Source organism: Phalacrocorax carbo, chromosome 6, assembly GCF_963921805.1.
Source record: "Phalacrocorax carbo chromosome 6, bPhaCar2.1, whole genome shotgun sequence".
Taxonomy (NCBI): Eukaryota; Metazoa; Chordata; class Aves; order Suliformes; family Phalacrocoracidae; genus Phalacrocorax; species Phalacrocorax carbo.
Genome location: NC_087518.1, coordinates 23,687,844 through 23,705,143, shown reverse-complemented (window position 1 = coordinate 23,705,143; position 17,300 = coordinate 23,687,844). Strand labels below are relative to the sequence as shown.

At 44.9% G+C, this 17,300-nt stretch overlaps 1 long non-coding RNA gene across 1 annotated transcript; it reads right to left on the bottom strand.

Annotated features, from left to right (window-relative positions):
* Positions 1 to 2,867: 2,867 nt before the first annotated feature.
* Positions 2,868 to 11,986, bottom strand: LOC135313880 (uncharacterized). The gene is made up of 4 exons (XR_010373372.1): positions 11,584 to 11,986; positions 4,324 to 4,397; positions 4,082 to 4,193; positions 2,868 to 3,001 (listed from the first exon to the last, which is right to left on the bottom strand). It is a non-coding gene; the product is annotated as an uncharacterized LOC135313880 (long non-coding RNA).
* Positions 11,987 to 17,300: the final 5,314 nt, after the last annotated feature.

Sequence of the window (17,300 nt, the reverse complement as noted above, 5' to 3'; positions counted from 1 at the left end):
TGATGGTGGGCTGTCAATAACACATAAAAAAAGAAAACTGTTGACAAAAATACAAACAAAAATAGAATTAGACTTTTGCTTTCTTCTTCTGTCAGGAAAGACTGTAGGCTAGCCAAAGCATAAGCTACATCTTTCATCACTGTATCTGGAAAAAGACTTGCAGTTGGAGGGGAAGAGCTGGAAACCAGCTGGAAACCAGCCTGATGTGAAACCTCATCCAAAGAACTGCAACCCTTTATCACCTTGTCATGAAGAAATTCACACTATTACACAGTTAACATCATTCAACATGTAGCACAAATAAAAGAAATGTTAATGGTCCTATTCTTGACTGGAATACCTGCAATTCTCAGAGGCAGTAATGAATGCAAATTATATGGTAATTATAACCCACCATTACAATGAGAAGGTCCACTGAAGAAGTGCTACTATAAATGAAAACCCACATCACATATGATGCCAAGAACAAACCAGCATTCTTCTGTTTCCATCTAAGCATACCTTCCACACAGATATCCCATATATATCCCAGATCTGTCACACTTGAAAAAGATCCTCCACATGTGTGCCACTTCACTGAAACTAGCTATATTTTTTACATCATTGTGACTATCAATTTTTAAGAGTACAGCATTTATCAGTATTTCACCCACATGTTTTGCTCTTGCAACCTCTGTTTCCTTCCCATTTTCCCAAGCTCTTCTTGCTTCCTGTCTTTCACTGCTCAGCTAAGCCTAGGAGACCAGGCTTTGGCCACCTCAAAACCTCCTCTTTGTCGCAATTGTGCATGGCCCCTGCCACAATGCAGTGCCACTCTCAACATTTCTAAATCCATCAGCCTCACCTTTACCTGTTAGCACTGAATATTAAACTCCTACTGCTGTGGACCTTTTGCACATGGGCAATTAATGTCACATTGCTTCCTGAAGACATTCTCATGGAAAGAATAGTAAACCAAATGTTTTACTTGGCCAGCTGATTATGTACTGCTATGTAACATATTTAAAATGGCAAACTATTCTAAGGATCATAAAATCATTTAGGTTGGAAAACCTTTAAGATCATTGAGGCCAACTGTTAACCCAACACTGCCAAGTCTACCACTAAACCATGTCCCTAAGCACCACATCTGCATGTCTTTTAAATACCTCCAGGGATGGTGACTCAACCAATTCCTTGGGCAGCCTGTTCTAGTGCTTGAGAGTATAATTCAGTGCAAAGACATAAACATTAAGAAAAATTAAATAAACCAACTGGAATCATCAAGTTGGCCTTTGAACACATATTTAGGATAAGGAGATGTCAGAAATTAGGCCCAGGCTAGGACCAAGGAAAGCGGAGTTTTGACCAGAAGTATCTGTCTAAAACTACAACACTGATTAGGCAAACCACAGGCCAATTTCTGCAAACAGTTCTGTATTTGAATAACTTCAAAGATCCCATTGACATGAGTAAAATTCCTTACCTAGGTGTCTGCAATGTCATGCAAGAGACATCATGGCCGGAGAAGTGCTTTATTTTGCTCCTTAACTGTTATTAGTCCAGTGAGGAAAGGGATACTGTCTCCCAGTTTGACATAAGTGGGATAAAAGCACATTAACTTGACATATGTGATGGCATTTGTCTTAAAATTAAACCAGCCTAAAGGAAATTGTATAACTCAGTGTACCTCTTTTATTACATCGCACACCCAAATAAAACGTCACTGCAGGACTGACTTTTATTCTTTGGAAGCTAACTCTTGTGCTCTTCATAGCATGTCCTGTACATTCTGTTTTCATATAAGGTACCTATATAGGGAAGGGGTTGTTCTTTGAAAGCATGAAAGAGTCCCTCTTACTACATAGGAAATTTGGTTTTGAGAGTGGCTGGTAAGTACATTTTGCCTTTTGTGGAAAAGGTGAGTCAGACCCATGAAATACAAACTGCAGCTAAAAGAGCCCTGAAAGCAAATGATCTGCTTTGAAATGAAAGCTTTGCATTTGTGTGACAGTCTTCAGATAAGGTTCACAAAACTACACAATGATTATTTGAATGTTTGATATAGATAACTACTATTTATATAGCTTGATATCTGCATGGACAACCACGTAACAGCTATGAATTATAACACCTTTTACACAGAAGTATATATTTATTTCTGGGAAAGGCTTTGGATTCTGGGTTTTTAATTTCCACTGCAGCTCTGGATGTTCAGTAGTGATAAAGCCAGTGGGAGCTGCAGATATAGAGTAAATCCAGTGAATGCAGGAACATGCACCCATAAGCCAGATACAGAGAAGACACTTTGAAACTACTTTTTGGCAGGTAGTCTCAATGCAGTCAGCTAGGAGGAGGTCCAAGAAAATCACAGTTTCCTATTCTTATCTCTAGAATACTCTTCTTGGCAATAGATGCATTATAAAAAAAAAAGTGTGACTTGTTTCAGGGACAAGACTAAACTTTAATTTCACTGAACCTTTCAAATAATATATCCCCTATCCTCTTTAGTAGTTGGATGACTGTCTGCTTTCTGGAGAAGGAAGAATGCCTCCTTAACCTTCTCTACAGCACAACACATCCCCCATGCAAAAAGATTTTTTTACCTACCACATTTTTGGTCTGGTGTAAACAGTCAAGCAGTAACTTAAGGTGGTGCTCATCAACAACTCATCCACTAGGGCATTGCAGCCTGGTTATCTAAGTAGAAATCTGGCCAAAGCCAAGACCCTGCTGTGACTTGTATTGGGTGACCCAGTCACTCCTGGAGCCTGTACAGTAAGAGAGAAAGATTTCAAAAGTAGATGGAGAAATAGGACCTCATGCACTACCTTTGAAAATCTCTTCCCAAAGACCTAATTCAAAAAGTCATTAATGGGGTAGAGAGCTTTTATTATTCCAAGCATGTTTATTGCATCACTTTCCCCCCCAAGGAAAACAGCACCCAGCTGTGAAATGGAATGGAGTTAATGGCTTGCAGCAGTAGGAGCAGGAACCAAGTATATTTTCTTCTCTTCTATAACTACAAAAGAAAGAAGAAAAGGGTCAGCACAGGCACTACCCATGGAGGCTAAATGCTGTTCCAATTTCCTAGACACCACATCAGTTTTACTGCTTCTCACAGAGCTTTGCATGTAACCAGTGCAGATGCTCTCCCCTGGGAGGATTGTTCTTCTCTGAGTAACATTGGCTGAAACACTCACACCCAACAGCTGTGCACAGAGGTATCTGAACAGGCTGGAGGAGACTTACTGATCCAGGGATAGAGGACTTTGACAGACAGAGGGTCTCTGGGGTGCAGGCTGCCCCTCTAGCATCTCCTGTGAGAACCAGACCTGCGCCAAGCCCCAGATCACGGAAGGGCAAGTTGGAAGGATGCACCTTGGGGGACACAGTCCAACACCCCATGGGAAGGTCAGGTCTCCCATAGCTTGATTCAGCTACTCCCAGCCTCTCTGGGTAACGTATCCTACTTTTGTTTAGGCAGAATTGCTAGCATGCAATGTCATCTCTACCAATTGCCCAGCTGCGATTACAGATCATCTACATCCCTGTTAAAGGCACTCTCAGGCAGCACATTTCACTTCAACTTGCACTGGGTAGAAACCTACCACCCCAGCTGGCCCCTAAAGTAAACAAATCTGCCCTCATGCGCAACAGCTGAGCTCTGGCCATTAGTGAAGAGGCATGCCAGGCTGCAGGCTCACAACAGACCTTGCTTCAACAGCTCTTTTCAGCCCTCTCTACTGCCTGGTGACCTAACAAGAAAGAGCAGAGGGAAGAGAGCATTTCCTGAGCCTAGCACATATTGTTTCTGTACCTTGTTCTCTGCAGCTTTCTTCCAGCAGAATAAAGCCAGGCTATTCCCTTGGCTTATTTACTTATGCAGCTGTGGCTCTCATCCTGACACAAGCAAACAGAAGGAAACACTGAAGTGTCAGTGTTGTAAGGAGAATGGATTCCCCACCAAAGTCCTGGAAGGTGAGGCGAAACCAGAAGGATTCCTACTTTTAGAATGTTAAAAATATATGTGAACCAACTAGCATATACAGAACTGTAATTAGGTATCTTGAGTTCTTCTGCTGACTTAGAAGATACCGACCAGAATGTTGCAATTTGCACAGAGATGCTTGCATTTATTCCCTTTAGAAAAGAGCTGAGACTGAATCATGAACATTTTCAGCCTGGAAACCAATGTTGCTCTGAAGGAAATACTGAAGGATGAGGTAGAAGGAGACAAATTGATTAGAAAAATATAAATCCCATGGCTTTCATATACAAGGTTAGAATGAAATATAAAAATGGGAGCATAAACTGTATTTATTACATGGTCCAAACACTTACCATGTGCCAAAATTCTCCATGAAAAGAAAATATTTGTAGTGGTGAAATGAAGAGTCTTTTTGTTTTTACTGCTTCTGTAAACAAGCAAATACATTGTCAACTCCAGGATCCTTAAAGTATATGTGCTGGCTATATACAGCTATGCCTGCACAACACTGTTACAGATTTTTCTATGTGCCAGTAATTCAGATTGGACAGAACTGAAACTTCTACATTTCTGCAAATACTGATAAAATCAACAGCAAAAGAAAGGGATGATTTCCCCCAGCTTTTCCACCTAGTTCTGCAGCAGGCTGTGATTATAGTATAATTTCCCAATGAGAAGAGCTGAAGTGAGAGTGAGAACCAAGCAAGCCAATCAGAAAACTGAGATTTGTGGGGTATCCTTAGAGACAGTTGAATGAGATTTTATACCATGGCCTCCATGTTCCCCTACTTCAAGACCCTGTACTCTACTAAACTATTTATAATCTACGTAAACACCGAATGACTGGAACTGGAGCATTTTGAGAAACTGATGCTGAGATTGCCCTTTCCTCCTTCACTTCTAGCAGATAGATGATGATAGATATGTAGATGGTCAGTCAGACTGATCCCATGCAGCTATATTCACAAGGCTGAATTTCTCTTCTATTCAGTTTTTTTTCCTGCCATTACCTCATGCTGCTTGCCTGTCCAGTAAGCCTTTAAAAGGTCCAACCCCATCTTTAGATTAAACACCTGCAGCTGTTCACAATCTCCTTTACTAAGACTTTGTCATCAAAGCCCTCAGTTCAACTCCTGCTATAATTCTTTCTCCTGCATGGTTACGGTCTTCATAGTCCCACTTCAAATGCTTCATTGCATGAACCCTGCTTTGTTACTCCACCTAGGCTATATAAATATCTCACGGCACTCTTATTTTATGCAGGTTTTCTGTCTCCCTGTCACTGGATCAGCAGGAGCGGCTCGGCAAGCAGGGCTCACTGGCCCTGTCTTGTTTTCCTGTGGAATCACCACAGCTGCACAGCACCATGAGATTTTGAAATACATCCTCAGCTTTTCCCTTGGGCAGAACAGGGGGTATTGCTGCCTTGTGCTATACGTAGTCAGATCTTTCAGACTTGTGGATGTGGACAAAGTAATGTTTTCAAACCTTCTGTGCTCCCGGGAGCTGGATTGTCTCTCCATGTGATATGGCAGCCATTTCCCACTCAGCTCTCTGTCCCCTCTTTTCATTGTGCTGATCTTACAGTAGGAAAAAAGAGAAAGAAGAGAGAGAAGAGAACAATTTTTGTGCAAATTGTGTGTCCCAAAAATTTGGGCAGTAATTAGGAAATCTACAAAATACAGCAGCTGGTTGTGGGATCTCACCTATTCCCCTTCATAACTGGGTACTTTGCACATGCTCCTAAAACCCTTTTGCTGTTGTTAACATTCCTGTTGCCAGTGCCAGAGCTTCTTTGTTTAACTGTTATTCCAGCTAAACCCTGCTCATCCACTCTCTTGTATTTGTTATATCTATTTGGAGATACAGAGAGTGATGGTGGTTCCTATCTCCCTGAGACCAGCCAGCTCCAGCTGCCAGGACAGGTCTCCCTGCAGCTGACAGGTAATCCAAAGTACTGGGAGATGGGAAAGCAAACGTCAGAGAGGACAAGCCCTGGTGTTGCGTGCTCGGAGATGGAAGCTGCATCTGCCTGGAAAGACCTGTCATCACATAGGGAATGAAGGTGGAAAGATGGGGCTCAGCAGAGCAGCGTGGAAGTGGGAGGACCTGATCAGTAAGCAGCAGTGATATTGGAACAGAGATGCCTCCACACTGTACTTTGTTCAAAGCCAGTAGGTCTTGCATCACTATGAACGGGTTTAATCATATATTCAAGTGCTAAATTATTCCTCCAAACATTTAGTTATTAAAAAAAATCCAAGGAAAAAGGTTTGTGGGTGTGAGGTACTTCAGAGCAAAGCCACTGAAGTTAATCTTCACCAACTGTGCTGAGGACAAGCCTTTTTTACCAGTACATTGTGAGCCTTCAAAGTGTTTTGCTAACATTTTTGACCTATTGCTTAATACTCCTCTCTCTGACAGTTGCATCTGTCCTGCCAATAACTAAGGAAATAGTAGCTATAACAAGAAGGCTGTCTTCAGTCGATGATGGTTTTAATTGTATATAGGTACAGCTCTTGATCCTATAATTTTTTTCCAATCATGACAACTTATATTTTATTGTTTCAAGCACAAGTTTTAGCAGCACATGGTGTTCTTATGTAGTAAAGAATGTGTTGCGGCAGCTTGCCACAACCAGATTTTTTTTTTTCTAGAATAAAGAGAGCATAGTATTATAAAGGATTTATCTAGGTTTTGGACAAAAATAAGCCTAATTTGAGACTGATTTTTGTAAAGGCATAAACGTCATATAGTAATTCTTCCATCTCCTTATAGCATCATTAATTCAATACACATTCATCTGGCTTCTTAAGGACATTGTTAACTGTAATTTCTTCAGAGTAATAAGATTTAATCACTCCTTTCATAATTACACATACTCCCTAGCCTCAGGCATTTCCAATTGAAGGTAAGCATGACTGGACCTGAGATCGGTGTGCAGGAAAAGAGGGTGGGGAGATTATTAACAAGGAGACAAAGGTAAGAGCAATTGCTCAAAGAGCTGACCTTTTCTGGAAGGATAATCAAAAAGAAAAAATGATTTAAGTATGGGAATGAAGAATACACCAGGAGAGCAGGGCAGTTATGACAGAAGGAGCAACTGTGCAGATCATATATGTGGCTGTAATAATGAAGACAATGTGTATACAGTATTTGATCTTTTGAAAGATGAGAAAAAAAGAGGGCAGGAATAAACAAAATGTTGGGGAGAGGATGGAAGAAACATACAAAAAGGGAAAAACTGTCTCTTGGATTTCAGGTGATAACTGTGGCAGGAAAAGCTGAAAAAATACTGTCTTCTGTTTCATTTTCACTGACGGTTGTAATTCACTACCCTCACCATTCACATAGCACTACCTGAGTCTCTGTGCAGGTCTTGTAACATAATACCAGGGCAAAATGCCCCACAGTGTTCCAACCATGGGCAAATGAGTGTCTTAAGTGTAGTGCAGGTCCCTCTTGCTGTGCTCTGCTCAAACTGGAGCTGAGTGCGCTGGTGGCAGGGGAAAGCAGACAGTAAGGGACTTTGAGATGAATTTTTGTGGCCTCTCAAATCCATGTGATGCTTCTGTCGTTGCAAGTGGCTATCCTATCACGCAGGGACTGGATAACACTTCCATCTAGTGGATGGTCTGGCAGATCTATGATGTTTTGTACCAAGGTCTGGGCCACAGGCTATCTTTGACTTCTCACCATTTTACAAAACATTCCTTCAAGCGGTGGAATACAATTCTTCTGCATCAGTATGGTGGGGATCAGCCTATCTGGGAGAAAACCTGTCAGGTTTCTACCTGGGTATCCAAATTCAAAAAGTTAAATTTGACAGCATTGGTCATTGAGGATGTGATGCATTGGAACACAGATATTTTATCCAGGAATGCTAAGGTAGGGTTTAGGTAGGGCTGATAGGCTTGAATAGCTTTTAAACTTAAGCCAGATTATTTCCAAAACTAATTCCTGTTCCATCAAAGCTAATTCAACGTTTAGATGAGCAAGTAGATCAGGAAAAATTAATGACCTACAGACTAGGTAAAAATGAACTTAAAATCTTCTGTGCTATTCAGTACACATAGCCTCTGTCAGAGAGAAAACCACTATTTTTCAAAGTGTTAAAACTAATTCTGGAGAAAAAAGGGTCTGCCTGATCACCTTGGAAATAACCAAAGGAGGTTTTAGGCAGAAAGAAGTTTCTCCCATCTCTTCCACAGTACACCCCAGAGAAACAGTCTGTCAGCGTCAACACACTTAATGCAAATTTTGAGAACAAGTTCGATGCTCTTTCCCCATTTATCACAGCTGCGAGGATTAAAATCTAACATGCTATTGCTAGGTATAATACATATTTCTGAAGTCCATTTCTGTTTCAAGCCTCTATACACAGATTGTCAAAAGAAATCTAAACAAAACCCAAACCCCAAATATCCACATCCCAGTCCCTGAAGGGAGCTAATGTCTCCATCCTCTGCTTTCCAAAAAGTAAATCTGATGGATGACTTAAGGTGACCTCTATCATCTGCACAGACAATTCCCAAGTAAAGAGCTGAATCAGCTATTGAATTAGCACTAATGCTCAGATTACTCTGGCTTTGGGGGGAGAAGGTAAAGGGAGGGAAGGGAGAGAGAGATATATATCTTCAGATTTTAGCTTTATTCCATTATTCAAATCCATCTGTGTAGCCTTCAAAATTACAGTTACTACACTGCTACCCTCTTTCATTTTGACCAATGCCATTTTAAATGCTGCTCTTACCTTTACAGATAACCATTGCCCTTTCCAGCAGTATGTGAAAGCCAGAAAGTGCTATGGCAAAGGAAAAGCAATTTCCAGGTGGCAAGCTTCCACCCCCAGTGAAAAGAGACCTAGGTCACAGGCTCCCGCAGCAAAGCTGCGCCCCTCCATTGCTCTGCCTGTATGGTGCTGTCCTAAGTGGTCCACACAATGTTGCCTTTAGGCCTGGGTGAGCAAACCTTTAAAGTGGCACACACACCCCACCTGCAAAAGCACATATGCATAAGAACTGCAGTGCTAGTAAGAGCAGTGGTGAGTGGGTAGCAAAGGTGAAGCTGAAAAAAGCTATGAACAGGGGAATGTCCTGAGCAAGCTGTATGGACCATGTTTATGGTCTGAGCAGGTGATGTGGTGCTTGGGGCTGAGTGATTCCAGTTGCCAGATTGCTACAAGCTAAAATAAACATACCAGTGTTTCTGACTGGTGGGCTGGTACCACCTAAGGATTAAAAGAAAAAAGGGCTAAACTGAGGTGAATAGCAACAGCAAAGGATTAATAGGTGGATTCCTGACCCTTCTTTCTCTGGTGTGTATCAAGATTTTCCTGAAAATTGCTCTGGGCTTGAGCACAGAGTTTAGGGGCTTCTTATTCTACTTCCAATATATTCCAGGAAAGCCCAAGAGGACAATTGGGGATCATGCTGGCTAGAATAACTTGCTGGGTGTTTTGAGCATGTTCACCCCCATTTCCGTACTTGTGGGAGAAATAGGAACAGTGTATATTTAGCATATCTGTATCTTTAAGAGCAAAACTGTGTCTCATCAAATTTTGAGTTGATTATTAAAATTTGAAGGGTGTTTGCAAAAGCAAAAATCTGGAACAAATAATTTTAAAGCATGATTGAAACAGCTTCTGTGTACTTTCTGAGCACTTCAGCTCCTGGACTGTGCTGTAGACAGCCCATGAAAGTAAGAAGCCTCAGCTCAGCAGCTTGCTCAGAGAGATTTTGAGAGGATCAGAAAATAATGAAATACAGAAGGCAATAAAGAGACGTGTAATTTGGCCAGCATGGATGAACTTCCAAAATCCAGGCCAGAATTAACCAAGTTCAGATTATTTGTAAGAATCAAATGACACAAAGATAGCTCTTCCTCCTGATCTAAATATGTTTGCTCCAAACAGTAATAAGCTTAGAGAGACAGAATTTATACTTCTCTGTCACAAACTGTGGGGGCAAACAGCACTTTCCACTCTGATGAACGACTGCAGTAAGCATGAGAGGGAAGCTGATGACTTGTTTTCGCAGACCAGGAATAAGGCAGGCATTGCTAAAGAGATGCTGGAAAAATTGCCTAAGACAGAAAAGTTTAACAAAACAGTCTGCAGAAGCTAACATCAGGTGAAAAGCTTAACATCTTGCTGGCAGAGGTGCATGGGGTGTCTCCCCATATGACGAGCAGTGCGAGGGTCACCTACATCCTAACACGTGTTCTGAAAAATCTGGTCAGAGATTATTTGACCTGGGCATCCAAAATGAGGGATGATTAAAATATCCCTCTTTGCTTTAGCTCCTCTCTAAAACAGAGGTCAAAATATACTCTGCCTCCACAGGGCTGAAAATAACATGTGAAGCACAAGTGCCTTTACTGTATGCCATAGCCAGAAGGATTTGGTAATTCTTAACAGTCATCATGGATGCAGAAGGTAAAACTTGAGTCACCCACTGCTATTGAAGAGAAAATAAACTTTTAACTACTTAGTCACAGCTGCTCTTTGCTGCTCTGATTGGTTCAGTGACAGCCATAATTCTCTGGGAATCCTGGAAAGTCACCCTATGTCCAACAGCTGAAGGAAGTCCTTGGAAAGCATTATTTTGCAAGAAAAGATACTAAAGCTGACAGCCTTTCTCTGCATTATATCTTCCAAGAGAACATTGTATTCAAAGATCTGAGATGCATATACAGTCTTGGGATCATCAGGTTTTTAACGGTTAATGCATTTCCAGCAGCTGTACAAAGTGTCATTTGACATAGCTATACTCCACAGGGACCTTTTTTCCCAGTAATTGGAGTGTAATTGATAACCTACAGTCTGCTGTGCCTCTTGGAAAGCATGTGCCTTGATTGAGAAGTATTAGGGTCTGCTACACATTTAAGGGGGGGAAGAAAAAATACCTATAGCTGTGACAGAGGTGTTGCCGTTATGGGGTTAATTAGGCATTAGCAACGGAGGCACAGCATGCATTTTCTGGGGATTAATGACCATCTGGAAGAAAACGATGACCTAGGAAACCCTGACTATTAGTGTTTAGGGCTTGTCCTTCTTCCAGGTCATTAATACGGCTGGACTGGAGTCCAAACGCCCATACAGATGCCCCCTCCAAATGCCAGGGAGTTTATGCCTGGCTCTGCAGTTTGTGGTTTGCAGCCAGCTGCTGATAAACTGATACCAGTGAGAAGGTTTCAAAAGCATACAGAGCTCATTGTTTGAATGATGGGTAAAAGGTTCGCGAATCAGATATGTTTTAATCTTTTCAGTTTATAATATCCATCAGTTAATTTGTTTTACAATAAAGTTTTTTCCTCGAGCTCATAAGAATTTATTTTGCTGGTGTCAGTCCCCAAGTGTGCCAGTACTGTGGCATCTCAGAGTTCTGCCTGCTATACCTGTCAGTAAGAGATATTTCACAAAAAAGGTGGGAATTGCAGGATAACCTACCCAAACAGGGAGATTTGCTTGCTTTGGTATGAAATTGGAATATTTTCAATATTTTTATACACACACTTTTTATATATACACATACATATATGCATACAGAAGGAGAGGAAGAGAGAAATGATGTGATGATAATGAGGTCCACAGAGGTCTGACCATTCTGTACCTTACAAAATGCATAGATTTTCTTATGTCACTACAGCTTCCCAAGACAGGGGATGCAGCATAGCTCTGTGTTTTCCAATCGGCTTGACAATTACAAACATCATCTTCCTGTTTTCTTGTCTCATGAAGAAATCTGAATCAAGGAAAACAAAATTCCACCACTTTCTTTCTGAAGTTAGTATTACTTTTTATTCTCTCCCATGCATGTATTTCTAAACTGTAGGGAAATAGACAGGGATCAGGGACCGGGAGATCATGAGCTGTGAGGGAAGATAGACTCCTCCCCAGGACTGGCAGGAACAGGAAGCACAAGAGCTATATACGCATGTGACGCAGTTAAATAAATGGACATTTTGCATCCATCATATTGATGTCTGTGCATTACTGTCCCCAGGGTGGGTAGAGCCCTGTGTCCTGGAGGTATGCGGCCCAGGATAAGTTCTCCCACAGAAGTGTACAGCCACAAGTGGTGACCCCGACATGATCAGCGGGGTGGCATGGCAAGTTCGCTGGGGAGAAATGATAGCTTGAGGCACGCAGGGGTGGGACGGGGAGCCACAGGACAGCGGGCGTGCCATGGGTACAGTTGTAAAGGTACCGAAGGGATTGGGGAGGAATATGGAACTTCGATTTCGAAGGCGCCAACCTCAAAGGGTATCCAATGGATGATTACACGGGCTCATACGGAGTCCCACAGACATATTTAATAAAGATAATTGGGCGAGAATTAAAGAGGAGTTAGCCGAAAGGGCTATGATGGGAAAACCCCAGTACATACAGCTCTGGGGAAAAATACACCGATTGCTATTGAAAGCTCGGAAGGATCGGGAGACGTGGTGGCAGGCGCGGCTGTGCCTGCACGGTGCCACAGTCGACAGTAGCCCGGAAAGAGACCCAGGATGGGCAGTGGGGACACAGGCAGGGGCAAGCATCGCGGAGGATGGGGAAGAAGCGGGGAATTGGGACGGAGTAGCCTGGCCAGCAACTCAATCTGAGGCTCCCGGAGAGGCGGAGCGGGAAGCGGCGGTGTTCCCTGTTGAGCCAACAGGACCTTTGGAACGCCCCCCCCCGCATACCCCTGGGACGATTTGGCACAGGCGCGGGTACTTGCGCGTGGGGAGGGTGACGTGGCGGCGGACGCAGCGGGAGTGACGGAGCGGAAGGAGAAAGATGAGCAGCGCCGGAAGCAGCGCCGGCAGCGGCACCGCCCTCTGCCCGACCCTCGAGACTGGCTCCCGGGGCAACCTTTCAGATGGGAGTCAGGCGAGGAGGGGTATTGGGGTGCCTGGAGGGGAGGACGGGGGTATAGATCAAGCTCGAGTAGCAGCGAATCAGAAGTTGGGGGAGAAACCGATGTCCACATGTGGGAAGATGGGGCAGATTGCCTGCAGCGCTCAAAAAAGAGGCATAAGGCAGCAGAGACTCGGAGGACCAATCAGAAGGAGAGAGGAGAGGGACCGCCAAAAGGGGAGGTCCGGGGCGCTGCAGCTCCGGAGGGGTCCGCGGAGGACGTGCTGCGGCAGCTGCAGGAGGCTATGCCCGCACTAGGGGAAGTAACTCGGAGGCAGACGGGACTCTTAACGAAGGGGGCGCCCCAGCGACAGTCAGTCGAGTTACCTAACTGGCGGCTGGTAGCCAGAGATTGTAGCCTCGATGGAATAAGGGTAGAGGTGCCCGGGATATTCCCTGTCCGGATAGCTCCTGGAGGAGGGGCAGGGAGCTGCAAGCGGTAACGGAGAGTTCCCGTAGAGCGTATAGCGAAGTGGGCAGGTATCAAAAAAGTAAAAAAAAAAAGGAGGACCTTGGCAAAAGATACAGCAAGGACTAGCAGAGCCATTTACAACGTTTTGTGACAGGTTGCAGAAGGCTATTATAGAATCAGAATTGCCACCAGCAGCCAAGGAGGCAGTCCTTATGGATTGCCTCCGAAGTCAAGCAAATCTGCAGGCACAAGATGTCCTCTGCACCCTGTTGGCAGGGGCATCATTGGGTTAAACCATCAGGCACGTCTTGCGCCAGGAGGCGTTGAATCAGCATGGCGGTGTAGGAGCGCACATCTGCCAGAACCCTGACTGTGGAAGCGAAGAAAGGGTGCTGGTGCAAGCGGCGGGGGCGAGACCGAGATGTCATTTGTGTGGACGGCAAGGGCACTTTAAAGCTGGGTGCCTGCTAGGGGAAAGGGGAGGATGTAATGGAGGAGGAGCACGCCCAGTAGGGAGGTGCTGGGCGTGTGGGAAGCCAGGACACCTGGCAAGAGGTTGTCCAGCCACAAAGCCAGGAAATGGCCAAAGGAGGGTGAAGCAAGGGGGATTCGCGCCTCCTGTGAGTCAAATGGCCCCCATCATGGTGCCAGTGCCAGGAGCTTGGCCCACTGTAGCGGGCCAAAGGGGAGTGAACCTTCAGGCAGGGGAGCAGAACCAGCAAGACTTGCAGGTTACGGCCCCCGCGTGGCCTTGGTCATAGGCTGTAACAAGAGACCCATGGCAGCAGTGATGATTATCCCACAAGAGCCGAGTTGTCCGTCACGGATATACCTGGGAATGTTAGTGGATACCGGGGCGGATGTCACAGTGATGCCACTCAAACGGTGGCCACCAACTTGGCCCCTCGCCATGGGAAAACACATAATAGGGGTGGGAGGGGAACAACAGACGAAGACTAGTACTTGCCCTGTAAAACTCAGAAGTCATGGACGAGGAGGCAGGGAAGCTCCTCACGGCTGTAGTGACCATACTAGTAGCAGATGGGGTAGCAAGCCCCTTGTTGGGGTGGGATGCCCTTGCCCAGATGGGGATCGGGTTGAAAAATTTAGCATAGGGGCCACTGCCTCAGACGGGCTTTGTCAGCACAAGTTGGTGTGGAAAACCGAACAGCCTGTCTGGGTGGAGCAGTGGCCCCTGACAACAGAGAAAACAGAGGCTCTAAGAGCTATAGTAAAACGAGAGCACAAAGCAGGGCACCTAGAGCCCTCAATGAGCCCCTGGAACACCCCTATATTTGCTATAAAAAAAGAAAGATAAAAACCAATGGAGAATGCTGCATGACCTTAGAGCAGTGAATCAGCAAATGGAGGACATGGGGCCTCTCCAACCCGGCCTACCAGATCTGAGTGCTGTCCCGAAAGGATGGCAAGTCATTGTTTTAGAAATCAAAGACTGCTTCTTCAGTATTCCGCTACATCCAGATGATAGAAAGAGATTTACCTTTACTCTGCCCGCAGTGAACCGTGCAGAACCAGGTAGTAGATGGCAGTGCACAGTACTTCCGCAGGTGATGAAAAACTCTCCAGCGATCTGCCAGAGGTATGTGGCTTCCGCATTGCAGCAAGTAAGGCGACGGTATCGGGAGAGAATCTACATGATCCACTACATGGATGACGTCCTCATAGCTGCGCCCACCAAGGCATTATGTGAACAAGTCTTTTCAGACACCCAAAGGGTCCTTGAGGGACTGGGCCTCAAGATAGCTGAGGCAAAGGTACAGCGAGGACCAGTGTGTGGATTTCTGGGGGCTAGAATAGAAGGGGATTGCATACAAGCTCAGCCCATTAAACTTACACCTAAGGTTAAAAATTTACACGATGTACAGAAGCTGGTAGGAGCACTGCAGTGGTTGCGGACATTCGTGCGTGTCACCGGTGAGGAGATGCAACCTTTCTATGCGTTGCTGAAAGGGACCGACCCATGGGAGCCCAGGAGTTTAGACGCTGAGGCAGTCGAGCAGTTGCAGATGATAGAACGTCGAATGCAAAAGGAAGGAGTATGGCGGTGGGACCCTCAGGAGGAATTAATTGCAGGTTGGATTCTAACCATCGGTGGAGGATTAAGATTACTATATCAAACACGGGTGAGGGAAGAAAAACCACTGCGATGGGTATATCAGAAGGTTCCCAAGGATGCATTCTCCACAAAAGTCAAGGTAGCCGGGAGAATGATTTGGTGTCTGTGAAGGGAAAGCAAGGGAATCTTTGGGAAGGAGCCAGATAAGCTGACAGTGCTGTGGAATGGGGAGAAATGGCAGAAGGTGATCGAGAGTGAAGAGGATATAAAATTGGTGGTATACTCGTATCCAGGAAAAATCGTCACAGGCACGGTACTGAGGTGGGCCAAGACAGCCAAAGTGGTGGATTTAAGTGTGGATAGTAGAGTTTTGGATACCCCTCACCCAGGACCAACATATTTCATGGACGCTTCCTCAAAGATGAACAGAGTGGCGGTAGTGTGGAAAGAAGAGAATAGTTGGATGCGCCAGACGTATGAAGAGCAGGGTAAAAGTGTGCAGTGGCTAGAAGCGAAAGCGCTAGACATGGCCCTGCGAAAGGATATAGATCAGCATATAAATGTATGCATGGACTCTTTATACATGTATAAATTAGTCACGTCCATAAAACGAGAGGGTGTACCACACACGGAAATTGCCTTGATGCTAGAGGTTGCCTTATCGCAGTGAGGTGCAACTGTGACAGTAATTCACATTCACAGCCATCAGACGGGGCTTGGACCACTGATTGAGGGGAATCGCATGGCTGATGAAGCAGCCACAGGCGTCTGGACATTGACGGAGGCAAAGAAACTGCATGACCAACTGCACCTAGGTGCTAAAGCCTTGGCAAAGGAGTGTGACATCTCAATAAGAGCGGCAAGAGAAGTAGTAGCTACCTGTCCTTACTGTCAGCACTCGCCATTGTGGGAGACAGGAGTCAACCCTCGAGGACTGGAAGCAAATGCTATCTGGCAGACTGACTTTACTCAATGTCCACAGTTGGCCCCCGGAAGGCACCTGGCAATTACAATTGATACATACAGTGGAGTCATCATGGCTACTCAACATCGGAAGCAGACCACAGCGCAGTTGGCTGCACATTGGACCGCGGTGATGGCGTGGCTTGGAAAGCCCACCGAAATAAAAACAGACAATGGACCATGCTTTCGGGCTTGAAGTACTGAGGAATCGTGCAAAGCTTGGAATACTGTACTAAAACATGGCATTGCTTACAATAGCACGGGGCAGGCAATTGTTGAACACGCTCATCGCACCTTGAAAGCAAAGATAATGCAGCTTGGGGAGGGGGAGGGGTATAAGGGAGCTATACCCGTAGCAGCTCAGCAAACTATTTTAATGCGTGCGCGATATTCGCTTAATCGTTTTATACGCGGGCAGGAGCAACTTACAGCAGTGGAGAAGCACTTTGGCAAAGCTCAAGCAGGCGAGTGCTATCCGCAGGTACGAGTAAGGTTCCCAGGCAGTGAGCAATGGGAGAAAGGATGGAAACTGAGATGCCTGGGAAGGGGCTACGCTGTGGTTGAGAACGAAGGACACATAGAATGGGTGCCTGCAAAGTGTGTGAAAGCAGAACTGTGCAAGGATGTACAATGAATAATCCCTCTCTGAGCTGTCTCTTTGCAGGGTCTGCTGACATGGATCCTCATGCTAGCCGTACCATTGGGAAAAGAAATTACCTCCTTGACAAGATCACAAGCAATATTGCAACAAGAGCGACACTGGGAAAGGGCGGCAAAAGAGAGATATGAACTGGGATTGGATAGTAATAATTGGGAGGATCTTGTTGTGTGTAGTAACCATGGTTACTTGTGGGCTGCCATTGTTATGCTGTGTTATAAGACAAATCAGGGAGTGCCTGCAAGAGTTACATGAACATAGGCCTGACCACAATATGTATCTGCTTGTACAAGTAGCTTTGTAGAACTTTTAGCGGCA